Consider the following 21,357-nt stretch of genomic DNA (forward strand, 5'->3'; position numbering starts at 1 on the left):
GACCCTCTAACTGGTCCCTTTCTCTGATCCAACTCCTTTTTGAACCATTACAAGACTTTTGTGCACTGCAACCGTGTGACCTTGGACACATTTCGTTTTGATCCTCTTAAAGCGGATCCGGCCTACTGACTCTGAATTCACGGTTCTACTTTGCTGTCCTCTCTTGTTATGTTCTTGTAAAAGTGTTGGGATCTGTTTCAATTTGTTCTCTGCTTTTCTCTCCCTTTTTAAAACAAACTATTAGAGTGCCATCTATGTTAAGCTCTCACCGCTGTCTGAAAATATGTGGAGCTTTTCTTAAGACTTGTCTAATATTCTTTTAAGGGAGTGTATATCTTTTAGTGACCGTGTTTTTGAATTGCTTACTATTAGTGCCTGTGTGTTTTTCTAGATGTGGTTTTAAATAAATAATTATATCTCTTTTACACCAAGCCCTGGTCAGTGTTTACGTGTTCTATTGTGTGCTCTTGACCTATTGTGAATACTCTGTATACTGCCTAACTCTTCTTGAGGGAAGTCTGACTGCTCAGCCACAGCTACCAAGTGAATCTGTGTGGCACAGACTGCTACCAAGTGGGTTTACTGGCAAACACCTGTAGTCCTAAATCTTTTGCAGTGGTCCCAGAGGGAACTGCACAGGTTTCTGCCTAACAACGTCATTAGTCTAAATGTAGTTTTTGAAACAGTATATTTCTTGATGCTAAAAAGCACTTCCTATATCTTCTAGGACTTGGCAAATGTATGAATCTAACCCAGTCCTCGAATATTTGGGTAAAGTGTTTTATGAAGGTCAGGGAGCACTTAGGAATACACATAGCTTAAAGAACACTTGTTAGAGCATTTGTGTGGGCATACCTGCACTTCCACTAGCAGCAGGGACTTTCCACTGCTGGAGGCGTCCGGTTGGCTCTGCTGACCAGTCCGTAATGGGGGTTATTTCACCTCCACTTATGGGCCGATGAGTCTTATTGAGCCGGATGATTGAGACAGGAGAGGGAGGTGGAGGCAGAGAACCTGGGTAAATAAATGTAGTCTCTTCAGCAGAACAAAGGGGGTCACTTTCCTCCTAGTGATCAATGCAAACTGCTATTAAAAAGCAGGCGTAAAATGGTTAATATATGTTTTTTTACGACCAGTTCAATATTGCTGTATTCCTAACAAGTCGCGGGACGCAGTTTGAAATGACTGATTCCCCCGCCCCAGTGTGCTCCAGGTTGGGAACCCGACGGCATCACCACCTGCATGGGATTTGGATGCAAAAGGAAATGCTATTAACTCTATTGAATCCGTATGTTTTTGGAATCTGCTCAAATGAGGCAGGTTCTATGAGAATCCATATAAATGCTTTCTGTCACATTAGGACGTAGCAGGTGGCATTTATGATTTGCTTTGATAAAGGTGTAAAACTAACACAAAAACCGGAGTTTACATCTGGAGTTCCGTGGTATAATTACACCATATGTTAAAATGAATTAAAATATCACGGAGGGGACTGCTTGGACATAGGTGCATTAGACGTGGTCCCCTTGAAGTTATTTAAAGAGACATACACAAGGATGCCAAGGTCATTTACGCATGCTCACCAAAAGGCAACGGTGCAGAGCCATGACAGTTTGAATGGTCCAACCTACTGCGCCTGAAACAATGTATGTTGTATTTCACCTTTCTGGCTTCTTTTTGTTTGTCTTTACTTTTTGAGGCACAGGGTGCCGTATTATGCATTGCACATGCTGTGTCCAAATGCAGTCTAATTGCTTTACAACGTCGACACATGATTAGAACTATAGGATGTAAGTGGGAGTACCAGAGATGAGGTGAGTGTGCACAATCTTTTATTTCTTCTGAGTAAACAAAATTATTTCTGGCCAATTGTTAATCTTAAGGGTGCAAACCCACTTGAAAAATGCCTCTGTGGAGTAGCACTCGAATGAGAGTATACCAAGACCTTGGCTGTGAAGCCAGCGGTGTGGGTTGCACTCCTGTGACCACTAAAGCGTGGTGTATTTTCACTTGTGTTCACTTGTTAAATATTCCAAACTGAACAGTTCAGGATTTCTTCAGAAAACATTTTTTTTATTCTTATAAAAAGAATTTGTTTACATTATTGTATCGCTGCTTGTGCAGGTGCCATTAAATGGGCCAATGCATTTCGGAATTATCCTTCATCAGGGCCTATTGTATTAGGTTGTTACAATCACAACATAAATTATTGTATCACCAAATCGAAATATAACGAATCATATTAATAAACATTCCCATCATGTTCATATATCATTCAACATTCGAAATCGCATGTATTACACAGCGTTAAGTAACAAATCGCATATATCACATTAAACAGGTAGTCCATATACAAATGGTACATACGTGCCGTGTTGTTAGTAGTGATGTTCGTATTATAGGAAAGAGAAGAAAAAATGTATTTCCTTTAGCACCTATGTTGTGTACATAATCCCAAACTGAAACTATTGTAGGTAAAGAGCAGAACTAGCCTTTAATATTTGGCATCGGTTATACGTTTGTGCATACAGCACGAGAGAGGAGGCTGATTGCAGCGTCTTTGGGCACGTTAAATGCCTTTGTGGCTCTACAAAAATATGAAATAGAACTGTAATTTCTAGTGATTTTGATCTATAAATCTGCCATATACTGCTGGTAAAGCCGTGTACATCTTACCTCGTCTCTCTAGTGTAGAGCAGAGAAGTCGGGAACAGTGTAAAACCCGGAACAGGTCGGAATGGCCCGGAACGGTACCCTAATATATAAAACGGCAGCAAAACTCACCTGAAAATGATGCAAACACACATGAAGAACATTTTGGAAATGGGGAAGGTTGAACAATGTGCTGTCATCAACCCATTGCTGCCCAAGATCTACATTTTCACACAAAAAAGTACACGGAATGGGCCGGAACGCTACCCTAATATATAAAACGGCAGCAAAATTCACCTGAAAATGATGCAAACACACATGAAGAACACTTTGGAAATGGGGAAGGTTGAACAATGTACTGTCATTAACCCATTGCTGCCCAAAAGCTACAGTTTCACACGAAAAAGTACCCGGAACGGGCCGGAACGGTACCCTGATATATAAAACGGCAGCAAAACTCACCTGAAAATGATGCAAGCACACAGGAAGAACATTTTGGAAATGAGGAAGGTTGAACAATGTGCTGTCATTAACCCATTACTGCCAAAAATCTTCTGCAGTAAAAAGGCAGCTAATAAGTAAACTCAAAGAGGGACATTGTGATGACATCTATATTGTACTAGAAAATTCTCATCTCCCTAAATATACTCTAGTCACATAAAGGTAGAATTGTAACACTTTTGATTTCATTGACATGAAGGAAAATTATATATTTCAAAATATTACTAGAGGGTGACTACACCTTACTTAACACTACAGGGAGCAGTAACTGTTTAGTTGTGTTCATGGTAAGGTTTTCCTTTATCACTTCCATATCCTTGTTTCAGGAAATGGTAACATTTCACGTTTCTTCTTCACTTAAATATTGCAGCTTCATCTTGCCTGTGCTGATCACCTTTACTCTAGATGCAGGCCAGATTTACGCTTTATTTCTCTCTGCAAGCCTTGAGCATACGAGTGCAACAATGGATTGCTTCATGCTGACCAGATCATTTCTTATAGAAAAGCTCTGCTGCAGCAACTTTGACAAATGCAGGACCACCCTGCCATTTCACTACTTGGTTGGAAAGAGGTCTTCAAGTGGACAGGGCCCAGCTTCGTATGTGACACAGCAAGGACCATAAAAGGTCTTCAAGGTGGCTCAACAGCTTATAAACACATTTCATGCAAACAAGGAAACATGAATGCCTAAGAAGTGGCCCTTAAAAATCAGACACATCATCTCTTCCTCAGAGAAACCTAGATGTGCATCATGAAGAAAGCTGTTTCATTGTTTTTTCTGTGTAATGTGTTATGTCTTGCTTTCTCCCCTGTTCCTGTGTTGTGAGCCTGGTTGCTGTGGAATGCTTGTAGAATGCCTGCCTCTGGAATGTTTAGAGAGTGTTTGAGAGCTCCTTGCAGTTTGGAGGCTGGGGCTCGAATGATGGCATTGAGGCTTCAGCGGCCGATCAGGGATGTTCTGACATGGCTAATGGCTGAGGATGTCGAATGATGCGCCATTGAAGGGGATGGACAGCATCACACACTGTACAACAGTTTGCTGGTGCACGTCTCTAAGGGTTTGAAGTGAGTCTCAGAGGAGGAGATGTGTCCTGATGGTAATGCTGCTGAAAAGAAAAAGTGGCAGGTAGCATCTAATGTGGGCGCCCAGCATAGAATGCTATCCGAGGCTGAGCTGGGAGTTGTTTCAGGAGAGCTGTGTGTGTGTGCTGTCAGCATAGTGAACAGCTGGGTGCTGTGTTTGGAGAGCCATGTGGGCACAGTCAGCTCAGTGAACAGCTGGTACCTGAAACAGTCAAGTTGGCAGTGATGGAGGTTGGTCCCAGCGTGTGTTGGGGTTGGTGTCACAGGTACCAGCTTGACAGCTGCTCCGGGTATGGTGTGGATGGCACTATGCTGTAACCTGACTGCATCTCTGGGAAGCAGGAATATACTGTTCACTGGGAAGAGCTCTGGGGTTTTTGCCTTGGTTGTGGGGCTGACCTGGGTGATTCAAAAAGTCAATATATGGCAGTTTTCCACAAGCTAGATCAGGGCTTTATGTCATTTTTCAGGGAGCTGTCCATGCTGAACCGTGAATATTGATCAACAATGTTATATGAAGTGAAGCCTGTTTGTTTACATGTCCATTGGTAAATTGTGGATTGTGGTGGATCTCGGACGTGTCTGGTGTATTTTGGTAAAGACGTTGCCTCTGTTAGTTGAAAGAAGTTGAAATTTGGTTTGTTCTCGCATGCTGCTTTAACATTTGCCTCCACAGGTCTGTCAGAATATGGACGTGAGAATAGGACATGGACTTACTAGTGGTTACTTGTGTATGTGGTCTGTGTTGTGCTCACTGGGTGGCCTGGCAAACCATCTTGTGGGGTTAGACAGTTTTGTTTGTGTTTTGTGTGGCAGGGTAGTGCCAGCTACTTGGGCTGCTAGCTGCCAGCACATTGCACACCACAGCACTTTGGGGAGGTATTATATGCCCGTGCCATTTGCGTTCATGGTTGTGGCTGGAGAAATGTTGTTGAGTGTAGTTTACCTCATTAGTTTGTTTCTGTGTAGGTGAACCCCCCACTCACATGTTTTTTTTTTTTGCCATTTGGTCAAGTGTGCTTTGCCATTGTGTGTTGAGGGGAACCCCGTACCCTTTGTGGGGGTGTCACTCCCACACCTTGGATGTGGTGGTCTCAACTTATGTGTTGTTCTTGTGGTTGAGGTGCTCCTTGTTGGGGCACTGGTGGTGCATTTTCATGCACCATCTATTTGCAGTGGTATAGTGTTGCTTGTCTGTCGAGCAGCCTCAGTGTTGGTTTGGTTAGGTGATAAAGTGGTTTTGTTTGGTTGAGGGGGTAGTCAGTAGTCGTTCCGAGGGGTGTGGGGCCGGTCCCCTGTGTGAGTTCCTGCTGTTTGGTCAACAGTGTGGATGGTGACGTGTTTTGGGTTGTGATGTTTTTCTAGCATTTCATTGGTAGGAGGGTTGAGGGGATTTTATTTATTTTAATTTTATTTATTTATTTAAACATGGTGCCGAAGGCCCGCAGGCATTGAATGGGGCTCCAGGTCTGGGGTACGAAAGGGTCTGTGGGCGCATAGGAAGGGTTGGCAGAGCAGAGGATGGGAAGTGTGGAAAAAATCTGAGTGAATGGGGAATAGTGGAGAGAAGGTACTGAGGGGAGGGAGGGAAAGGAGGCTAGTGAGATCACAGATTTTTAAGCCTTTTGCAGTGAGAGATGAAAGAATAAAGAGAGGTCGGGGGAGAAGGGTACTAACTGATGGTCCTGGATAGTTTGTGACAGTAAAAATGGAGAGAAGAGATGAGATTGGTGTAGCAGTGTGATGTGACAGAGTGCAGGATGTAACAGAGTATGGGGAGTGATTCCTTGTAGGCGACAAGAAGAACCTGGGAAAGGATTTTTCAGCAGAGATGGATGTCCATGTAGTATGATGAATCAGTAGTGATTGCCACCAGAATCTTGACCTGGTACCCTTCTCATGTGGCCGGGGGAAGGCTGATGCTTCCTGAGCCCAACCCTGGGGGTGGTGTTCTGCGGGAGAATCACATGGGGTGGGAACAGGCCAGGAGTAAGGAGAAACTCCTTTGTTTAATTTTCCCTGAAACCCCAATCTTGGAATGGCTTATTGTAAGGTAGAAGAAGTTAGGAAAACTAACTTGGTTGGCAAGGACTTCAAGTCCCATAATCCTTCAGTACTGGGACGAGGAAGAGGGATGCAGAGGAATATTGTTGTGGCAGCAGTCAGCTAATTAGTGTAAACGACCTACACCTGAGGGAGACTGAGAGTCATAAAAAGCCCCCTCAGGTGCAGGAAGAATGAGAACATGAACAGCAGGAGCAGCAGGAGAGGAGCAGTGCGGGCTGCAGAGGAAAGTGAAGCTGGCATGAGAGAAGACGCCGGGACCATTGTGCAGCCAAGATCTGTGTCAAGTCCTGAGAGGGTCTTTGCCTTGAGCTATTCCTGTTGCAGAGGTTGCACAGTGGGAAGCATAAGAACGGGACGCTTACCCATTGAAGGCTTGTTGTGCAGAGGTTGCGCGGCAGGAAGAGGAAGTAGCATGGGAAGTGTACCCTTGTTAAAGGCTTTAGGTGGCTGGGTTGCACCTAAGCCTCTGCCGAGCGGAGGAAGCTCCAATTTCGAGTGGCGTGAGAGGTGGTGGACCAGACGAGGCTGTTTGCCTGACCGCGAGGAGCCACAAGGACAGAAGACCTGCCAACACCAAGCGGCGCTAGATTGAGCAACTTACCTTGTGAGTTCACAGCTTGCAAGTGACTCCGGAGCGCTCTGACGCTATCCACGGCAGGCAGTTTCACTCGCGTGTGAGTGAGAGAAGCAGTGATTACAATTCTGAATGCTGAACCATGCAAAACCAACAAATGTTTTACTTATAAACCAAAGTAACTGTGCAAGCAAGCATGTGAGTTGGTGGAAGGGCCAAAAACCCTGTGGCAAAGCTTTAGTCCAAACAAAAGCGTACAAACAAAACCAAGCAAAGAGTATTTAAAAACCTAGCAATACCAATACAACAATCATTACACAAGATCTCGGGAGGATAGCGCAGGGGCAACGTGCTCGCCTTACAAGCATGACGACATGGAGCACCACAGGTTTGTCACAATTGTCACATTGTCAATTGTCACAATTGTCACAAGCTTTGACACTCTCCTCCCCGATGGCTGTAAAATCCTCTCCGCGCCCTGATCCAACCGTTCTGGAGGGGGTGTAGCCTTGATCTTCCCAGAGTGGATTCCTGCCTCTGTCATTCCTATGCAGGCCTACTCCTCTTTCAAATGCCTTGTCTGAGGCTTTCTCTCTCTCCTGGCCACTCTCTTACCATGGCTACCTGGTTAAATGACCACTCTCTTACATGGCTTACCATCAGCCACCTGGTCAAATCACCTCCTTCCTCCCTGAGTGGGCGGACCTAACTTCCTCCCTCCTGGCCTCAACCACTCAACTCCTCCTTCTTGGAGACATCAACATCCATCTGGATGCTTCCTGTCCCTCCTCTGGACTCTTTCGCCACCTCTGTGACTCTCTCTCTCTTTCTATTCTCCCCTCTGGCCCAACTCACTCTGCTGGGCACACTCTGGATGCTCTGATCATTTCAGACCTCCCCCTCTCTATCCCTCTGACCACTCCTCTCTCCTGGAGTAATCACTCTCTCCTTTTCTCCCATCTCTCCCTCTCTACCCATCAGGCCAAGCCAACTCCAACACTGTCATGTACCTTCTCAGTCATCCGACCCATGAAGCGTGTGTCAGTTGAGGCTTCCACTTCCACTTTCTCTCCCCCTACTCCTCCTCAGGATGACTCACATCCTGACACAGCCCTTTCCATGCTCTACTCTTCTATCTCTGATACTCTTGATGTTCTTGCCCCTGTAATGAACATACGCTTGAAGCCCAAAACCAAGTGCAACTCTTGATATGACTCTGACCTAGTTACCCTTAAACGCAAGTGTAGGGTGGCTGAGAGGAAATGGCGGCTTCTTGTGCATCCTCTGACAAACTGGCATGTGCCTGCTTCAAAGGCAATACCAGCTCCTTGTCCGCACTAAGAAGGGAGCCCACATCCAAACCTTCATCTTTGCGGCACCTAACAACTTGTCCATACTATTTAAAATCTGCAAGGAGCTGGCCAACCTTGCTGCAGTCTTTACCTCTCCTGTCGCCTCCGAGGCCATCTGCATGGCCTTTGCCTTTCATTTCATCTAAAAAACCCAGCACATCATGTCCACCGTCTCATCCTCTCCTGAGTTTCTCCGCTACCTTTGGCCCCCCTGCAGCCGCCTCTCCTCCCTCTTTCTCATTTTTTCCTCTGTTCTCCCTTGAAGAGATTTCCAGAAAGTCCAATCTATGAAAGTATCCTCAAAACAGGTGATTTCCTGTTCATCCAAAACCATCAAGGACCACATCGACACCCTTGCTCCTTCTCTGGCTGACTTCTGCAATCACTCCTTCGCCTCTGGAGCCTTCCTCTCCCATCTGAAGCACTCTCTTGTGCACCCTCTTCTCAAGAATCCCATAGCCGACCCCTCTTGCCCGGCTAACTATCACCAGATCTCGATCACTCCTTTCCTGGGCAAACTCCTGAAAAAGCTGGACATCTCCCAGCTTAATCTTCACTCCGATTCTGTTGGTTGTCTCCATGACCATCAGTCTGGCTTCATAGCTGCCAGAAGCATGGAAAGTGCTCTACTGAACATCTGTGAAGACCTGCTCTTCACCCTTCATTCTAATATCCCATCTGTCCTCATCCAGATCTTTCTTCCGCCTTTTACACGGTCAACCATGTCATCCTGCTCAATCGCCTCCGTGATAAGCTTGGTATCACTGATCAGGCCCTGGCCTGGCTGACCCCCTTTCTCTCCAACCAAACCTCCTAGGTCCAACTTGGGTCCTTCCTTTCCTCTATCTCACTTTCTACCTGTGATGTTCCCCAGGGGTCTAACCTCTCTCCTTGGCTTTTCAACCAATACCTGGCACCGCTCGCCCACTGCATTGCTGCTCTCTGCTCAAACTTTCAGTGCTATGCAGAAGACAACCAACTTGTTTTCAGGCACCCCTCTGCCTCCTCTTCTCACTCTCTCATCTCTAACTGTGTGTCTGTAATTCAGGTGTTGTGCGCCGACAGCATCCTCTGCCTTAATGCCAGTAAGAAGGAGATCCTCCTCATCGGCACACCTGCACCTTCCTTTCCTGTCACTCTCTGGCCGGCCTCCCTTGGCCCTCTCCCTGCTCCCACTTGCGAGGCTAAGAACCTCTGGATCATCTTCGACTCCACGCTTTCCTTTTTGTCCACACATCTCTGACATCTCAAAAAAGTCTAACTACCAACTGCACCTCCTCAGAGGTATTCTTCCTTGCCTCTCCTTCCCCCAGAAGCTCAATGTTTCCAGAGCTCTGGTTCTCTCTAGACTGGACTATTGCAACAGCCTCTTTGTCAAATTGCCGGCAAGCACTCTCCACCCTCTGCAGCTCATCCAGAACAGGACTGTGAGACTTGTCCTTGGCCTCAAGCCCTGCGATCGTATGTGTCCAGCCCTGAAATCTCTTCATTGGATCCCAGTGTCTGCAAGGATTAAATGCAAGACCCTTTGCATTGTCCACAAGGCTTTCTGGTGCCTGGTTCCGCAATACCTTGAACTCTCCCTCTGTAAATACCTTCCTACTTGAGCTCTTCGCTCCTTCACCTCCAACTCCCTCAGGGTCAGTCGCTTCTCCAAGCAACAAGTTGGGGGTAGATCCCTTTCCTCTGCTGGGGCATCCATCTAGAACAGCCTCCCTGCCTCTCTGAAACTTGAGGAGAACCATCTTCGTTCCGGAAGCACCTCAAGACCTTCCTCTTTGCGTCTGCCTTCGCTCTTCCTCTCCCCTGCTAAACTGTCTGCTTTGGCACCAGGCACCTGGTTACCCTCTGATATCAGGCCCAGATCCCTGCTCTCTCAGCCACACACCCGCACTGCCTCCTGACAATCCTTGCACTTGGGTCTATCTGCTACCCTACAGTCCCCTTGGAGCACTTATAATACGCCCGTTGTTTACATCTTATTTTTGCACTTACCACCTGCTGGCCGCACTACCTGTTGTTGTTCTATCATGTGTTCAGCACTTTCCACTCTTCCCCTACCCCTCGTACTTCTCCCTTTCCTCTCCCCTGCACTTGCATGTTCTTAATGTCACTGGGCCTAGTAAGATCGTTGTTCTGTCCTACCTTGTTTCCCCTCCCTTGCCTCGTTGCGCTCTGAAACAACTGTGTATGGGCGCAATACAAATAAAATATCATATCATATATAAATATCAGCCCCAGAAGGAAGGTGAGTAACAGCAATATTTGATTGAATAGAAATGAGTTCATCCATAAAACATGTGGACAAGGAATTACAGAGGGCCTGAGAGGAGGGAAGAGGAGCCGGTAAGCTAGTAGAGAGATTACAAACCACTTTGAACAACTCCCTGAGGTGATTCACAAAGGTTTCAATAATAGATGCAACATAGACACGTTTGGCACATGAAATGGCTAGGTGATACTGGGAGGTGACAAGAGACAATGCAAGTTTTTCCTGGGGGTATAAGAGTGCCTCCAGTTTTGCTCCATCTGCCTGCGTTATAGGCAAAAGGCATGCAACTTGTCCATGAACCACTGCTGAGAGGGACGTGAAGATAGCCTAGATGTCTTGAGCTGAGCAAGGCTGCCTGCAACTGCGGTCAGAGTACTAGTCAAAGAATTCATGTCGACAGGGGACAGCCCTGAAAGTCGGGCAAGTATAAAAGAGGTCATATCAGATTTAGATACTGAGCGCCATCCACGCAACTGGACTAATTTTGCTGGTGGAGCAGATGGCAGGCCCTTAATGCCCCAGGTGAAGGGAACAAAGAAATGATCAGACCACAGGATTTGAAAGGCCACAAAAAGAGTGATCTCAGCATCTGCTGAGAAAATCAGGTCCAAGGTATAACCTAAGGAATGGGTCTGTTCATGAACCTGCTGGGGGAGGGAGAGTTCTGTCATAGAGGACGGAAAGGTTTGAATCTTAAAGTTCTCCACCTCATTGACCTTAAGATTAAAGTCACCCACAATTGTAATTGGTTATTTATAACATGCTTAATACCCAGAGATTTCTAAGCGCGGACCCGGGCATCAAACCTGTGTTGCTCCGCGTCGTCTTGTTACCAAGGCGAGCACGTTGCCCCAGAGCTATCCTCCCAACACAATGACATATCATCGTGACAAAGACAGTTGATGTTTACTTGAAGGCGATTAATGTAAATCCTGTTCTTACTCCAGGAGAAGTTGGAACCTATCACTTCTTTTCGTACATTGTTGATACAACTGAACTTTTTATTATCAAGTTTTGAATCTGAAAGAATTGTGTTGGAACTTTGTGGAACTGATTTCTTTTGAACTGTGGAGCAAATCCTTGCTCAAACCTGGGGAAGGGGAATTAACCCAGGTTATGAGATGAGGCAGTGGCCACATTGTGATGTGGTTTTATGTTATATATAATTGTTGGATTAAACTGCCATAAATTTCCTTATTGATTTATTGAGTATACAAGCGTGAGGGACAGATACCCTTTTGTAAGAGTATTTCCTTTATTCTAGGCAGGAAAATCCTTGTCAGGGTAGGGATAGAGTGGCGTTTATCCTACCTTTTTATTTAATAAAATGCTAAAGTTGAAAACTCTTTACAAAGTTGTTGGGCTCACATTTCTTACCCCTCACAATAGGGTCTGAGATGCTGGATGGTTGGGGAAATCCAAAGTTCAAGGCGCAGGCAAGAGGGATAATGGTACTCAATGAGAGCACTAGTGCTAGGTTAAAATCTGGGAAGGCCTTTTCACTGGAGTTGGTAACAGATGGAAGGAGCACCTAAAGAAAGGGCCTGACTTTATTCAGATGAGGAGTTATTTAGTCCAGTGAGTTTCAGAAAAATTGGGCTGACTGATTGTGGAGGGTGACTAGAAAATGGTCAGAGTATGAGGAGTCAAGGTGAAGACAGTGTCTGTAGTCATGTTTACGGCAGGTTGAATTGACAGGAGTTCAGTGTCAGAGATTTGATTAAGAGGTCTAAGTCATTGGAAAAGTGAGATTGAAGACTTAAGGAGGTCAATAGATGAGAATTATGCAAGAGGAGGTGGAGCAAGGAGCTGAATACAAACATACTCAAAAGAAAATTACATTAGGTAATTGGGGAGAGAGGTGGATGGCATGTCTTTACTGATCAGAAGACCTCCCATCCTGCCATCCTTCTAGGATAATCAGTAAGAGTAGGGAAAGTTAGACGAATCAGTGTGAAGGGCCTCTAGTGAGGCTGATGAAGATATGGTGTTTACCCCATTGATACACACAGGTTACTGGTTATCAGCACATAGAGACCCATTTTATTATATAGTGTGGAACTTAGGGCCCAATCCTGCTAGAAGTGTAACACATCCATGGCCCTTAGAGCCATATTCTGCCTGGGTTGTAATTCATGGGTGAATTCCTCATTCGGAATGTACATTTGCTTTTTGCACCAGTTTTCTATTTTTATAATGGGACATCTGCTAGAGGTAGAACAACCCCATGGGGATATTATTACACCTCTAGCAGAATAGGCCCCATTATAAAGATAGGAAACAGGTGTAAAAAACAGGTGTACATTCCAAATGGGGAATTCACCCATTAATTACACCTCTAGCATAATTACACCTCCATCAGAATAGGCCACTAAGTCCAGACATGCTTCCTTTATCACTATGTCCCGACAACATCCCTTATCACTGTGTCCCTTCTTGAGTAACAAACCCACTGCCTGCGTATTGTAATGATCTTAGGGTGTGAGGGAAACAGTGTTCATTTTTAATTTAATTCATATTTTTACTTTTTCCTCCAGAATGTGCAGCATAGTTTATATGAACAAACAAACGCCGCTTTTCACCACAAGAAGTATTCAACATTTTAAGGCATCACGTAAAAGGCAATATTTCCACACTTCCAGCAACTAATCCAGAAAATGGTCAGGTGTTCCTATACAGTTATGAAGGACAAAAGAATAGAAAAGATGATTGGAGATGTGATCAGAATAAATGGATTCAGAAAGGAAGGCATGCTCTGCTGAGGGCCAGTCCTCTGGTGTGGAAGACCTACTTCCAAAGATGAATTGGTAGAGAGGAAGTTCCATTTTACAGATATGGCTATGAAGTTCTTGATGGAAGTGTTGAAAAATTGATTGTCCATTATCTAGGCGAAGACAAAACACCTGAGTCATGCATGCCTAATGGAAATATGAGAAAATACCCCTTAATAGCTCATGTTCGCACAATGCCATCTGTGCTGATAGAAATTGCTGAAAATAAAGATTTAGGTCCAACTTCAATTTACCAGAAAATAATTGCAGAATGCGATGCTTCCCCTACCCACATGAAAGTTACAGTGCCGAAAAAAACAGAGCAAATAAAAAATAAACTTAAGTATGGGAAACAAAATGTAGTATCAGTCATGATGATTTATATAACATCTACGAGCTTCACTATGCACTGGAAGGGTTTGTATGCCATTACTCTCTGGTTCCCGAACTTATTGTAACTTTGGCTCTTCCAGACATTATCAATATTTTTGAGGAAGTGATGAAGTTGAATTCAAGAACCCTAATTTCAGACACAACATTTCAATTAGGTGATTTTTACCTCTCTCCACTAATATTTCAATGTTCATTTTTTGAGGAAAATCCTGCAATCCCTGCCTTTGTAGTGATTCATGATAAACGCACAACGATTGCTCATGAAAATATTTTTTCTTTTGTAGCAAAGCGTATGCCTCAAATTAACCAGAGTTCCTTTACTATAGTAACAGACAGAGAAGCTGCTATTGTGAAATCTGTAGAGAATATTATTCCAAGATGCAAGCATGTGGTTTGTTGGAACCACATACTGAAAGTGTGGAATCCTGGGTTTCAGGTCAAGAAGGAGGAAAAGCAGACAGAAAAGTGTACACCAATAATGTTATACAGCTCTTAGACTGCAAAACTGAAGAAGACGTTCTAACATTGTTGGAAAAACTAAGGGCAACATGGAGTGCTTCTTTTGTAAAATATTTTGAGGAAAAACTGAGCAAAGACCTCTTGACAAAGGCAGGCAGATGGGTCTTGGAAACAGTTGGCATTTATAGGAAAACCAGTGGAGTTACGACTAATGTGTCAGAAAGCATGAATGCAGTGATGAAAGGACTGACTAAGCACAAAGAGGTTCACATGGATGAAATGGTATTGGCAATCTACTTTTTGCAAACATTTTATCTATGGGAAGTGTTGAGAGGACAGTGTGGTATGGGGAATTATCACCTGTCAAAAAGGCATGCTGGCAAAAAACGTAATTCTGGTGATATTGAATTCCCATTTGATTACATACCTGTGGAAAAGATGGTGGACTTTATAAAGAAGGGTCACTATGATGAAGAACCCGCAACGATATCAAAAGGTGATGAGCGCAAATCAAATACAATGGAAGGCCTAGCAGACTTGAAGTCAATTGGTAAGAGTTCAAGTAAGAAAAGAATAGTGTACTATCTGAAAAAGCTCAGCATGAATGTCAGAAAAGGCAAATCTGGAAGGAAAAGAATTAGACAGAAAGATGAGCTGAGACTGTAGCCGCACTGGATTCTATTCTGATGAGTGAAACTAAATTTGATGACACTCAGGAAGACATTAAAGCTAAAAATAAACATACCAAACAATTGAACCCATATGAGAATGTTCTCAAGCAAGAACATTTGATCTCTTTTCTGCTAGACGAGTATGATCTGGGTGTACCGAAGCGGTCAAGCTCACCTAAACAAACAAATAAAACGGTGCCACTTCCATGGGAATTAATACCAGATTATCCACGCATGCAGAGTGGCCTAGTTCAAAATAATTACATCAATGTTGAAGACATGAAGTTTCTCTTAGGTGAAAACTGGCTGGTTGACACATTCATTGAAGGCTTCTTGCTTACTAGAGCTTCTCTAAAACATGTCACTGAATGTGATGTACATGTGAGTGTTTTCAGTCCATTCATAATTCATTCCATTGACTTACGTGGATACTCTTCAAGTGTTCACGAGTTTGGCATCAAATCAGATATTATGGCAAAGGATATCTGGATCATCCCCACAAATGTGCAAAATACTCACTGGGTACTTATGCTGGTGTTCATAAAGTGGAAGATTATTCTATATTTAGACTCCAATAAAACCCTCTAGACAAAGTACATAAACATACTGCAAACATTCATGGACATGCAGGTGGCATCCAAAATTGACTGGTCTAAGTGGACAATCCATGCTCCTCATGATGTACCAGCTCAGCATGATTCATCCAGCTGTGGACTATTTCTCTGCTTATTTGCACATATATTGTGTAGTTGGTCACTTGTACCATTCCCTGCAGACATAACTGTTGTGCGGCAGTGGATAGCTATGGACTTTATTAGTGGAAAATACTTTCTCCCAAAATCACAGTTGAAGAAACAAAAATATTGCAGAGCAAAGAAAGAGATTAAGCAGAATATTAAGAAAGATTTTAATACACCGTTTTCAAGGAATCCTCCAAAAGAGGCAACATCCACTGTTGAATACTTATCTACACAGGAACTTGGTTCTTCTGTTTCATGGGTAAACTCTGTAAAAAACCAACAAAATCAAAAATGATACTCTGCCAGGGACTATGCCAGGGCTGGTATCATGTGTCTTGCCTGGACCTAGCTCATTTCCCTAGTGGTCTGTACAAATGTCCGAAGTGCATTTAGGGAAGCAATATGTATCAGAAAAAACAGAATAAACTCTTCAAATACACACAGATGTCTACCTAAAGACCAATAAAATATGACATGACACTCACACTGCATCAAAGTTTATGGATAACCTTTGAAAGACATTTTATGTTACGTTTTATGTGACTTGTTAGCACATTTTCCAGATGCAGCTGGTTCAGGCAACACAATCTGCTTGTCTCGTGTGCTAGATTAACAGGAATAGAAGGCATGTTTTACTGACATCGTACAAGTAAGATGATCTTCCAAGGCTCTCAGGTGGCTTGGTCAAGAGTTTGAAGAAATGGATGGCATATATTGTGAAAGAGAGATCATCCATAAATGTCTTATTGGTAGCTTGAAACCATGTTATAGTATCTCATTTACAATGTTATTTCATGTATTTACATTTGGTTAAATGTTATAAAAACTATGCTAATATACAAGTACTAATGTCTCTCGCCTTTGCAGATTGATTACACTGGGGGTGGTAAGTGACACTGGTGAATTGTACTTAGTGCCATTGCTGAATTTGGGTATTCATTGCAGTCATACCCAATGCAGAAAACTCAGACCTCTTGTCCCATTTTACGAACTTGTCACACAATGTTGCACTCCTCTGGCTGTGCCTGTGCCTGTGCAGAGGAGTGCAACGTTGTGTGACAAGTGCGTAGAATGTATATAAACATAAGCATATCCACAGCACTAGCCAAGTTCTCCTGAGCGAGTCACTTGTCCCAACAGATGGCGAAGAGCGGAGAGTCTTCTCCTTTGCATGTGCTCCCCTCACCCACTTGATTCCACTTACGCAGCCCTACCAGACACTGATGTTGAGTGCCCCTGCTCTTGTGGTTCCTCCCTCCCTCCACTTTCGTTTCGTCTTTGTGTTATTTTGCTTGATTGGTCCTATCCCAGTCCCTCCCTGACCTTCACCCCTGCACACCCTGGTCCGCCTGCAACTCCTGGATTAGGCCATGAGCGAATCACGTGTTCCTCATCCTGAAGAACTCCAGGGCAGCCTTGCCTGAACAGCCATTGGCTAATGGCCAGAGGCAAAGGGAAGCTCCCTCCAGAGCAGCTCCACTCCCTGTTTTCCCCTGTTAGCCCATGGACGCCTGATGTAGACAACCTACAGTGACTGACAAGGTAAGAGTGGTGTGGGCGTGGAGTACTTTTACAGGGAGGCACACTTCCCCAAAGTGCTCGGTGCCATAGATTGCACCCATGTGGCCCTATGTCCACCTAGGGCCACTGAGCACATCTATTGCGCCCGCAAGCACTGGCATTCCATGAACGTGCAGGTTGTATGTGATGCCAAGGGAATCATCACCTCTGTTTATGCAAAATATGCTGGCTCTACCCATGACAGTTTCATATACAGAATGTCCGCCCTGAGCCGGGACCTGGAAGCTGGGAAGCATGGCGACACATGGCTCATTGGTGAGTACAAATGTCTGTGCACATGCATGAATGTCACACACAAAAAAATACACAAACCCAACTAATGACAACCATCCTCACCTCCCCAGGGGACAGTGCCTACCCTCTGAGCACCCACATGATGATGCCAATACGGAACCCCACCACACCACCCGAGGTAAGATACAACGCAGCCCATATTGCAACCAGGGGCATAGTGGAGCGCACATTCGGAGTGCCTAAGTCACGCTTCCGCTCCCTTGACCGCTCTGGTGGGCAGCTACTATATGCACCCCCAGTAGTGTGCAGGATCATTGTGGCAGCATGTGTCCTGCACAATGTTGCAACACGGCGGGCCGTACCGGTGGACATAGTGGTGCCCCCACATCCCCAACCACATGCACAGGCACTACTCATGGGACGGGAAAGGGCATGTGGCGAGGCAGCACGGACCCAGCTTGTGGCCACATTTTTCACCTAAACTCCCACCTCTGCGGAGTGCACACAGGCCTGGCACATACCAGGTGACAATCGATGATGACAAAGAGATAGTCAACTGTCACAACCTTACCACCCTGAGAATGTTTCCACGGAAGTGCCACATTGTGTGCATGCCTAGCTACTTAAACATAACCAATACGGTGTGACCAAAAGGAACACTACGCCCCTGCAAAAAAGGCCATTAAAATCACCCAAACTCTCCCAACACCCATTACCCTCGTCGGCCACACCATGACATGGCATGCAACAGCAAAAGAGCAAACCAAATGCACTACACATGACAAATTAGTCATGAAGTGCCACGTGATAAATGGAAACAGGCCTGACACAATCACACCTGACATGGAATCAGATGAAATGACTGACCAACAACCTCCCACACATACAAAGTCATACACAAATGCATGGCACCAGCGGTACCATCAACAAAAGACAGAATGCCTGTTGGCATGCACATTGCCCAATCCAAATCCACAAATCACAAAACCGTGTGCTGTGTGTGTCCCCTGCAACACACCGCTCAGCACACAGCACAGTGAGCGGCCATTGTGTTGGGGATAAACCTTGAGCATCATATAAAAAAGGATAAGCAACCAAAATTACCCAGTGACGCATGTACACGATCCAGAAATTGTAAGTGATCATGCAGTGCAAGGACACAGCATGGCAGAGAAGGCAATCTGTGTGCATTTGTGGGCATGGATGGGTGGTTGTATGTGTGGTGGTGCATTGTGTAAGTGTGTGTCAATAGGGACATGCACTCAATACATGCATGTGAAATGAAGTGACCCTCAGTGTCCTGTACACATCACATGTGAACATTGGCCATGTGGACACCCCAGTGTGTCAAACCACACCAATCCTCTGACACCTGAAAAGTAAACCCAACACAGGAACACCCATTGACCAGCAGAACACATCATGTACATAGGACCCCACATTGACAATGTCAGACAGTGACCAATCACTGTAGCCCAAGCGTACTGTCCGACAATAAAAGCCCCTCCCTCATTTCCTCATCACCTTGACCTTCAGAAGAACTGTCTCTGGGGTCCGTCGGCTTCTTCCTTCTAGTCTACCTGGCTACAGGATCCCTCTTCCCCTTGGTTTCCTTGTTCTTCCTATTGTGTAAATAGGGTCTTACCCCCTCAGAGGCCACCTTGACTGGTAAAATACCAAATCGCAGAGAACTCCAAGGAGCCAAACCCCCAAACCAGGGAAAAAGTCTCTAGGCACCAAAAAACCCTGGACGACTCTCCAGTAGATGACTTGAAGTTGAAGAATATGGGCAAGTACATGTCCAAGCAGAATGATAGAATAACTTCCAAGGTTGCACAGTTGTAGAATGGTTCAACAGGGTGGGTAGGAATTTGAGTAGACAACAATCAATGAGGACGCCACAACTGATGGGTAGAGCTGAAACTTGAGTAGAAAATAACCAAGGAGGCTGGCACACTGGATGGCTGAGCTGAAACCCAATCAATGCTTGATAGCGTGAACGGAGAAAGGCAGAGACAGCACAAGTCTGGAAAGGCAGCGTGAATGCGAGATTGCAGGAAACAGCTGACAGCAAGTTAAGAGCCAGAACAGTTGAATAGCTTAGGTAAAAGGCCAAAATCAACATAAAGGTATGGATGGAATAGATGAAATATAGGAGGAGCGAGAGAGAGCGCGAGAGAGAGAGATGCTGTGGTACAGAATTGTACTGAGGCAAACCGAGGCAGCCTACAAGTACGTGGAAATAACTGCCCGAGAGACGGGCAGACAGATCTGCAACAAGGACAGTAGCAGGAAGAAAAACAGGGACCAAAGGCACCAGAGTGTGAAAAACGAGTAAAAGAGCTGTAGTCCAGTAGGAAAACTGCGCTGTCATGCAGCAGTGAAGTCCAAGGGTCACCCAGGAGGGGGTAGGTACAGGGTGCACCACATGCGATGATGTTGAGATAAAAATAAAAAAACCTCCATGGGCTCAAAGCCTGCACGGCCCGACCTGTGTGGGATATAAGTCGTCGTCATACTCACCCTCTGTATGGAAATCAGAAGGTGGACGTGGCACAGTTGCCTAACTAGGCCTATCCACAGCTTGCCCCTCGATGGCAGCAAGCATGCGGGTCTGGTAAGCCCGGTCCTGTGTGGTAATGGCACATAGGTCAGCATGCAGCACCTCACATGATACGTGTGCTTCCTCTTGCAAGGTAGCACGTGTAACACAGAGTTCTGCCTGCATGGCCTTACATGACATCTCGAGCACCTCCCGGAATGCACATAGCTCAGCCGAGAGGTGTTCTCAAGCTGCTCCAACCTCTCTTCTAACCGCTGCCTCTGGGACATGTTGAGCACACCCAGAGTAGATCTGAGGGATTGGTGATCATCCCTCAGGGCCTCCCTGTGTGGCTCTGCCTGAGCAGCAAGTGCCTCGTGCAGAGACACCATTTGAGTCCGGCATGCCATGTCTGAGGCCGCCATGCCCAGCCTGAGTGAGCGGCCCATGGACTACGCTGCCTGCTGCTGGAGCTCCACCTGCCGATTAGGGGGGAGCATGGATTGGGCCACACGTTCCATGCCTTGAGCGATCTTATCAATAGCTGCCGCCTGTTGCTGTGAACTAGCATACATGGATTGCTCCCACTCAGTATACCCTAGTGGCGCACAGCCACCACGTTGCTGGACATTGCACTTGTGGGACCCAAGGAGCTGTGGTCCTTGCTTGATTTTGCACCGCCCGTGGCTGCAGGACTACATCCCTCCGTTGACATGATGCCCCATGCACATCAGTAACTCGTGTGGAGAGCGACTGTGTATCCAGGACCACCAAAGGCGGATGTTCCAACACTGTCTCGCCCCTCAGTGCAGATGTCACGGACAAAAGATCATCCACATCAGGATCACTCACCAGCGACGAATGGACATGATGCGCATACAACTCAACATTGTGCTCAGAGTGATCATCAGAACTTGACTGATTGCCAGCCCTAGACACGAAGGTCTGGAGCACAAGTGGATTCTTGCGGTCTACCACCCCACAACCCCCACTTGTTCCGGGTTGCTGATGTAAAAGCAACCCGGTGTCTGGAATGACATCACAATCCTCTGGCTCCATTGCGTCATCACCTGTAACGTGAACAAAAGAAACATGAGTACACATGTCAGCAGCACATAACCCACACACACATATAGACATCACATTGACAGCCAACAGATGAAGCAGACATGTCACACACAACTGAAATTCCGGCATGCATCCAATGGCATTGATATGCAATGGCTTCCCGGTAGCAGAAATGGATGCGTGTAAATTGCAAAGCCTACACATGTACTGAATGTGGTATATCACCTCCATCACACACCACCTCTGGCAGATGGCAAAAAAGAGATGACAAGTAGCATAAGCATGTTTGAACAGCCAAATGGCCACAGCTGCAAGTGAATCAAAACACACCATGACACACGTAATATGCATGTACACATGCATCACTAAATCATCATCACCAATATAGCTACATCCA

Source organism: Ambystoma mexicanum, chromosome 9 (genome assembly GCF_040938575.1).
Source record: "Ambystoma mexicanum isolate Mex_15411 chromosome 9, UKY_AmexF1_1, whole genome shotgun sequence".
Taxonomy (NCBI): Eukaryota; Metazoa; Chordata; class Amphibia; order Caudata; family Ambystomatidae; genus Ambystoma; species Ambystoma mexicanum.